Below are 9288 nucleotides of genomic sequence, written 5' to 3' on the forward strand. Positions count from 1 at the left end.
ATGGTATTTGGCACCCAGCAAAAAAAGGCAAGGAAAGTACAAAAGGCCACTTGTCTCATAAAAGATGCATTTAGCACAGGTTTCTATTTCAGAGCTAATAGCATTAGCAGCTATATAGCAAGAGAACACAATTACCCTGTTTTAATAACAAGGTTGACAGCACAGTTCTAATCCTGGAGGGGCCTTGCTTTACATTTAGAGATTTCTCTAAATTCCTGGTTCCAAACTAGCTTGTAACTTTATGTTCCTGCTTGTCTAGATGTGATTAACGCTTGATGTTTGAATATAATTATGAATTGTACTCCCTTTCACCTTTAGGTGCCCCATTTGGGCAATAAATGACACGATCATTATATGGAGATACAGAATTGAGAAAACTAAGACTTGAGAATGGGCTTCCCACCAGCCTCTTAGAGAAATCCACTCCAATTAAAAAGAAAATCCACCAAAGATAGTGTCCATTCATCAGCTAATGTGTGATGAACTGTTTAATGCCAGGGATTTTTATAAAAAACCAAGCAAGAAGATTTCCTTGAAATTGATATTTGAAGGTTTTTTTTATTTTTCATTGTTCTTCGGGAAAAACTTAAGTAGAACAAGGAAGAAACAAAGACATAGCTAAGACAAAGTAGTGTTCACTTTCATTTAATAGCTCACTTCTCAAATGTTAAGCTTTTTTCAGTAACAGTCACTGGGGAATAGAAAACCTTCTCAGTGAAAGCTAATACATCCTCCCAATTCAATGTTGAATTATTTTAAAAAATTGCAACTGTACAACTTTGCTGGAGACAATTTGGAGGGAAAATGACTGTCTTTCAACTGTCCTGTTTAGAGGAAGAATGGCTAAGTTTGGTGTGTATCCACTCAGACTTCCAAGAATGACATCATTGAGGAAGGACATCACTAAAAAGCATGAAATATAAGGTGGAGCTTCAGTGTTGACAGACTTTTGCAGTTCCGAGGAACACTGAGGGTGACGCCTCAATATATCTCCCTCCCCTCCCCCAAAGATGGCCACCAATCTAATCCTCACACCAATGAGGATGGAAGCTTTCCAAGAGAAAGATTGAATTAAATCATAACATGCGATCTTTAAGTCTGGATTTCCCTTTAGTTCTTCTGCATTATTTGTATTTCATGGTGTCTATTTACTTCTGTTCCTGTGTCTATTCTACTGTCTTCTACTCACTTGTTCTGCTGCTTGTGGAAATTTGGGTTGTTTGCAGTTTGGCGTCGTTATGAGTAATGGAGTCTCCTATGAACATTTGGGCAATGTGCTGGTGTGCCTGTGCTTGTATTCTGTTCAGGAAATTAATAAAAGTAGGGTTATTAGGTCAGAGGAATAGTAGAGGTTCAACCTTAATAAAATACTAGTTTTCCAAAGTGTGCGCACTCTTTTATACTTCTACCAACAGTTTCTGAATGTTCCTATTATTTTATCCTTGGTCAACACTTGGACTTGTTAATCTTAAACGCTGGCTATTATGGTAGGTATGTTTCAGTATTTCATTGTGGTTTTAATTTGCTTTTTCCATTTCAAATGCCTTTTACAAAGTGTTTGTCCAAGTCTCTTGTCTGTGTTTTAATGGAATTCTTTGTCTTACTGATTTGAATGAGTTCTTTTCATGATGAGAGTAAGCACTTTAAAAAATGTGTAGAAATCATAATCATCTTTGCTTCATGAAGGAGGAGATACTCTTAAGCGAGTGGAAAGATAAGCCAGGCTGTAGAGGTTCCTAACTTTGAAGTCCAATTAGCAAATTTTTCCTTTGTGCTTAGTGTCTTTGGTGGCCTGTTTGCAAAGTCATTGTCCACACCAAGATGTAAAGATCCTCACTATTATCATCAAAGAGTTGTGTTTTGATTTCATGTTTTTGAGTCCACCTATGACTGATTTTTGAATTTGGTGTAAGTTTAGTCAAATTTTTCTTTTTCTCCCTCATATGTGTTTCCAGTTGATTAAATACCACTGCACATCTGTTCTGTGATGACAACTTTGTCATAATGCCATGGCAAGTTGCCTTTGTACTTTTTATTCTTAAAAAATAGATTTTTTTTGGCCATACCCAGGGGTGTTCCGGGATTACTCCTATCTCTGTACTCAGAAATCACTCTTGTTGGTTCAGGAAAAATTTTAATTTTTGCTTCTAAACTCAAATCTCATTGAATTTTTTAAAAAGTTTCTGGTTAGTGTCTGGAAGTTATGAGAGTGGGCATTGATATCTAATTGACAGTCTTGGGAAGGCTTAAAATAGTTAACCATTATGAACAGTGATTTGTATGAACTTTATTTATTTTTGAATAAAATTTGTGATCATTTAATTTATTCGACTATCTCTGTCTTTCTCCCGGATAAGAAGAGACTTGTTAGATTATTTTTAATAGATTGCCTCTTATCGTAATCTAAAGTTCACAGAAAAATTTTGAGGAAAGTACAGAGACTTCACATTTGCTCATTCTGCACATGCAAGGCAAGCAAGCACCTTACCCTTTGTACTAACTTTTCAGCCTCTTAGTTTTGGTAGGTGTTGGACACAGTGATCGACATATATCATTGTTAATATAGTATGTTTATTTAAAATTTTTTTTTCTGGGATGAAGATATAGTACAGAGGTGAAGGTGTTTGCCTTGGGCTGACACTGCATCTAGTTCCCTGAGCACATCCAGGGATCCAGGGGTGATCCCTGAGCATAGGGCCAGGAGTAAGCCCTGAGAACCACTGGGAATGACTCCCACCCGATTTTTTATTTCTGATTTTTGTTGCTTTTATTTTTTATTCATTGAGGATTTATTGGTTTATTTTCTTCATTGAGAGATTGATGGTTGTGCCACACCTGGCAGTGCTCAAGGCTTACTCCTGGCTCTATGTTCAGGTATTATTTGTGGCAAGGGTAAAGGGACCTGGTGTGGTGCTGAGGATTTGAACTCTGGTCTACTATATGCAAGACATACACCTTATCTCCTCTACTATCTCCCTGAAGCCTCAAGCATCCAAGGCACATGCTTCATTGCTTTAAACTATTTCCCTAGCCTACCAACTTCTTTTTAGTTCTCTTCCTTTCCTGACACCATTTCATATTTATTTTCTTTCCTGTTTTATTGGTGATTTTATAAGTATGCTCTTTTACAATCTTCTCAGCAATTGCAATCTTCTTTCTTTCTTTCTTTCTTTCTTTCTTTCTTTCTTTCTTTTTTTCTTTCTTTTTATGTAGGAGTACTGCTATTTATTCAGCCACTTATTAGCTGATTGAATTGTGCATGAACTCCACTTTACTTTTTTTTCATTTTTTATAATTTTATTTATTGAATCACCGTGAGAGCAGTTACAAAGCTTTCGGGTCTAAGTCTCGGTCATACAATAAAACACCCATACCTTCACCAGTGCCCATTCTCCAACCCCAAAACCCCAGTATACCCCCATCCCACACCCTCCCCCTACCTGTGGGGCAGATGATTTTCACCTTACTCTCTCTCTACTTTGATCACATTCAATATTTTTACACCAGATTCACCATTATTATTTGAGATTTTACCCCAACACTCAGATCTGCTGAAAAGGCAACAGTGGACAATTTGTTTTCTATTGCTGGTTATGAATAACATATGATGCCACGTGGCTGCAGTAGTGGTCGCGCGATTTTGAAATTCCAAAATTTTAACACTTAAATCTGCCAGGCTTTTCTGTGTGGGCAGAATACTCTCAGTAGCTTGCTGGAGTCTCCAAGAGGGATGGAAGAATCGAACCTGGGTTGGCCAAATGCAAGGCAAACGCCCTACCTGCTGTGCTATAGCTCCAGCCCATATGATATTAATTAAATCTGGAGGGATTTCTGCCAAAATCTTCTGGGTTCCGAGATTTTCTCCTGAGTCTCTGGGATCATGGTCGTTAAGCAGCTTGATCAGGAGCCAGAAAGGCCGTTTGTGGGCAATAACTTGGGGTCTCGTTCGTGTGGGGAGGACAGGACCGGCGCCACCCCCATCCCATGAGGCCCAAAATGTCTCGTCACTGCGGGCCCAAACCTGACTGTCCAATGGCCTCTGGAGGATGACGGCCATCGAGCTGGTAGGGGGAAGCAGGCAGAGTGACGACACCCTTTCCCCCCTGGGGTGGCCCTGCAACAGTAACCTACTGCCGTGGTCCGGACGATTTCTGCCAAAAGCCGCTGGGTTTTGAGATTTGTTTCTGAGTCTCTGGGATCGTGGATGTTAAGCAGCTTGATCAGGAGCCAGAGAGACCATTCGTGGGCGGTGACTTGGGGTCTCGTTGGGGTGGGGAGAAAAGGACCGGCTCCACCCCCATTCCGTGAGGCCCAACATGTCTCGTCATTGTGGGCCCAAACCTGACTCTCCAGTGGCCTCTGGAGGATGGTGGCCATCAGGCCGTCAGGGGGAACAGGCCAAGGCATGAAACCTATTCCCACCTGGGTTGGCCCAGCACCGGTAACCCACTGCAGGGACCAGACGCATTTCTGCCAAAAGCCGCTGGGTTTCGAGATTTGTTTGTTTCTGAGTCTCTGGGATCATGGCCATTAAGCAGTTCAATCAGGAACCAGAGAGGCCATGCCTCCAATTACATAGCTGAGCCGGAGGTGGTTTGTGGGTGTGTCTCCCACATACCTAACTTTTGGCCGTTTACTTTCTTGGTAAACTTCGCCCCAAGTTTTTGGGGTCTGGCCAAAGGCACAGCAGCAATTTTGGGGTATGTGGAAGTCTGAAGGCACCATTAGGCTGCTGATGCACTCGCCTCACAGGTACAGATTGACCTGCTGGCAGCACCATATCCCCATCTTCTTTCTTTCTTTCTTTCTTTCTTTCTTTCTTTCTTTCTTTCTTTCTTCCTTCCTTCCTTCCTTCCTTCCTTCCTTCCTTCCTTCCTTCCTTCCATCCTTCCTTCCCTCCCTCCCTCCCTGCCTCCCTCCCTTCCCTCCCTCCTTCCTCCCTCCCTCCCTTCCTTTCTTTCTTCTTTCTTTCTTTCCCTCCCTTTCTGTTCCTCCCCCACTCCCTCTCTTCCTTCCTTTTTTGTTTGTTTTGTTTTTGAGCCACACCCGGTGATACTCTGGATTTAATCCTGGCTTGGCACACAGTAATTACTTTTTTTTAAATTTAATTTAATTTTTATAAAGTAGTTCACAATATTTGATTACATTTAATATTCAAACACCAATCCCACCACCATAACACCTTCCCACCACCATATTTCAAATGTTTCCATCCAAAACTCCAACCCCTACCCCAAAGCAGAACCAAAATCATTCATTTTGCATTGCTTGTTATGAATAAACTGCTAAAAATGATCCAGAAAAGTTTCCCTAGAGAAAAGTGTCTAAAGATTGTTGTATTTCACTCAAAGGTCATTAAGTTCTTCTGTAAGAGATTACTAATATATCGTTAAAGGTTGAGTCTTATGTGCTTATGTGTGTATACATATATATAATATAGCACTGTAACACTGTCCTCCTATTGTTCATCGATTTGTTTGAGCGGGCACCAGTAACGTCTCCATTGTGAGACTTTATTTATTTATTTATTTATTTAGCTTTTTGGGTCATACCCAGCAATGCTGAGGGGTTACTCCTGACTTTGCACTCAGGAATTCCTCCTGGCGGTGCTCAGGGGACCATATGTGATGCTGGGAATCGAACCTGGGTTGGCTGCGTGCAAGGCAAATGCCCTTCCTGCTGTGCTATCGCTCCAGCCCCATGTGAGACTTATTGTTACTGTTTTTGGTATATTGAATACGTCATGGGTAGTTGCCAGGCTTTTCTGTGTGGGCAGAATACTCTCAGTAGCTTGCTGGAGTCTCCAAGAGGGATGGAAGAATCGAACCTGGGTTGGCCAAATGCAAGGCAAACGCCCTACCTGCTGTGCTATAGCTCCAGCCCATATGATATATATATATATATATATATATATATATATATATATGTAAAAATATATTTCCCTCTAAGATTGGTTGCCTTCTATTTTAAAGCCCACCAAATGTGGTGTTGTACTCTTGGAAAATTAGTGGTGTGAAGTATGACATGTTAGTCCAGAAGAAAGTATACTTATGGGTGAGGCTCATGGAGAAAAGTTATGAGCATGGCGGTGCTTGAGTTCTGGAAGCTTTTGGCTACTGGACCCGGCTCCACTGGGGAAGGGAGGGGCTTCACCCACCCCTCTCAGGGTTTCCCTGAATGAAACAGTCCGGTGACATGGCTTTGGCAGGTCTGCACATAGGAATTACTTCTTGTAGTGCTTAGAAGTGGGGGCTGTGGACAATCATATGGAATGCCAGGTCTCAAACCCGGGTTGACTGTGTGCAAGGCAAGCTTCCTACCCATTGTACAATATCACTAGCCCCCAACAACATGCATTCTAGGTTTATCAACATCTAATTCAAATGAATACTCCTATTTTTCTCCGGATTAACACAAGGATCTTAGGGTATTCTATTTTCTGTTATTCCTCCCCAATTTCTAAACAATTGTTGCTGTCTTTTGTTTTCTATATACACCTTAATTCCCATTATGCATTATTAATATGCTAATGTAAAACAAAATAATTGTACCCACTTAAAATTATAGGTTTGTATGACTGTGTCTTAATTTTATGTTTCTGTTAATATTCACACTGAGCTTATAGTTAGTTACAGTTTCTCTAGTCTTTATTTATTTAAAAAATATTTATTTATGTATTTTGCTTTTGGTATCACACCCAGCAATGCTCAGGATTTACTCCTGGCTTTGCACTCAAGAATTACTCCTGGACGGTGCTTGGCAGACCACCGTCTCCTTCGTGCAAAATTCTACTTCACAGACCGGGGAGAAAGGGCTGCAAAGTTTAAAAAGAGAACTCCCAGAATGACCACCAACTGGGAGCTCTTTGGCACTATTGTTGCAACATGGGAAGATGCCGTTGATGACAACATTGATGAGGAATACAATCGACTGGTTCAGCAGCTCCACGATTGTGTGAGGAATGCCGAGAGCTGTATTATAGATTCAATACCAGAATCTCACGATTCTACAAAGAAGTGATCATCTATGTCAAGAGAGGGGTTCGGCAGGGTGATCCCATTTCACCAAAACTCTTCAGTGCCACCCTTGAGAACATCATGCGATGACTAGAATGTGAAGGAATTTGTCGTGAAGATAGATGGCCGGAAACTACACCACCTCCGCTTTGCTGATGACATCGTTCTAATAACACCAAACATTAGCCAAGCAGCACAAATGCTGACTGACTTCGACCATGAGTGTGGAAAGGTTGGACTACAGCTGAATCTCATGAAGGCAATGTTTATGAGAAACAGCCTCATTCCTGACGCTCCATTCTCTCTCAACGGAACAACCATCTCTGAATGCAACAGTTATGTGTACCTAGGTCGAGAACTCAACATGACGAATGTTCTAGCAACTGAGTTGCACAGGAGGAAGAGAGTGGCTTGGAACGCCTTCAAGAGTATCAAAGAAATAGTTAAGAGGATGAAAAACCTCTGGCTCTGGGAACATCTTTTGGATTCCACTGTTCTTCCTACATTAACATACGCCTCAGAGACCTGGGCCCTATGAAAACAGAATGAGAACTCTATTCGGGTCTCCCAAAGAGGAATCGAAAGAGCTATGCTTGGAGTATCATGTTTCACTCAAATGAGATAATGAATCTGGAGTTCCAATCTCCATTGGCGGTCAAGAATCAGGGACGCTGTCTCTTTTGCGAAGGCATCGAGAATCAGATGGACTGGATACGTAATGAGATTTGGAGATGACCTCTGGACTAGAGCCATTTCGGACTGGATTCCACGGGACGTCAAAAGACCGTGTGGCTGCCCACCTACCAGATGGTCAGACTTCTTCATCAAGACCCTGAATGATCGGTTTGAGGCTCTTCGTGCTCCTAGAATGAACAGATGCCATTGGGCTATACTAGCACGCAACAGGAACAAATGGAGACGTTAATGGCACCCGCTCGAGCAAATCGATGATTAACGGGAAGTCATGTGATCAAGTGACTAGAGTTTCCATTTTATCCTTCAAAACAATTTTTGTTTCATTTTCTTAACCATATTAAGCAAACTTATTTTAGTCTGTATTTGATATCGGTCTTTTCTGAATCACATGAGGTTTGGTTTCTCCTAATTTTGATCAAGTTATGTTTATATCTACTTGTTTTGCTCAAATATATAAAAAATTGTAACCGTGGAAAGAATTCTACTCTTGCACATAGCCTCTTTAGAGCATGTTGCAGACATGAAGCTCTATCACTCCCAAATATGTCACGTTTCTTACACATCAAAGGTATTCTCCTATTTGTCACAGTTCAGTCTTCATACACAAGAAATCAACACTGCTCCATTATTACCTTGTAACCCACTTGTGTTCGTAAGAGTTGTTTTCAAGTCTTAGTGGAATAACTCAGGATCACAGATTGTATTCAGTTTTCCCATTCCTCCACTTAGTTGTCTATGATCTGAAAACTCTTCTGTTTCTGTAACTTCAATGACCTTGCCACATTTGAAGATTAAAGGACAGTTATGCTGTAGATTGTTCTTCAGTTGATTAAAATTATGAAATAGATATTTGTTCAGAGTAGTGCAGAAGTGATGTTGAGTTCATCCTATTGCCTCTCTTCTGTGGAATATAGTTTTTATTGATCCTATTAATAATTATGCTAATTTTTGTCACTTGGATTCAGATAGCATCATTATCTACTTTCCCCATCATTATCTACTTTCCCCATTATCAGTCATTTCTTTTTATTCTTTGTCATTAACAGCATTTTGTTGCACATAGTGTGAGATTATTAGTCTACTTATTTATTTGGGTAGTTGGGAGGATCTAGAATAGTTGGTGGTGCTCAAGAGCTATTCCAGGCTTGGTGCTCCGGAGTGACCCCTGGTGGCACTCAGAGGACATATGTGGGGCCAGGAATTTGACCTTGGATTTGCTATATGCAAGACAAGTGACTTACCTCTATACTGTCTCTTCTGTCCTAGTCTATTTTTTCAATTGGGAATTATCCTGGGAGAAGTTGATCCAGTGGTGCTCAACAGCCATTTGGGCCATTCTAAACTGTGCTAGGGATTGAATTCAGGGTCTAACACAGTTAGGCAGTTGTTCTACCATTTGAGTTTTCTCCCTTGGTGTTGTCTATTATTTTTCTTCAAACTTTCATCTACTAGTTTTAGCACTTGTTGATTTTTTTACTTGAATTTTAACTTTAAGTGACTATTAAATGGTGATCTTCCAACTACGTCATTTTAAAAAAATTTTTAATAGTGAGACATCATGAGGTACAGTTACAGA

This window comes from Sorex fumeus, unplaced genomic scaffold (assembly GCF_029834395.1).
Source record: "Sorex fumeus unplaced genomic scaffold, SorFum_2.1 ptg000047l, whole genome shotgun sequence".
In the NCBI taxonomy this organism is placed as follows: domain Eukaryota; kingdom Metazoa; phylum Chordata; class Mammalia; order Eulipotyphla; family Soricidae; genus Sorex; species Sorex fumeus.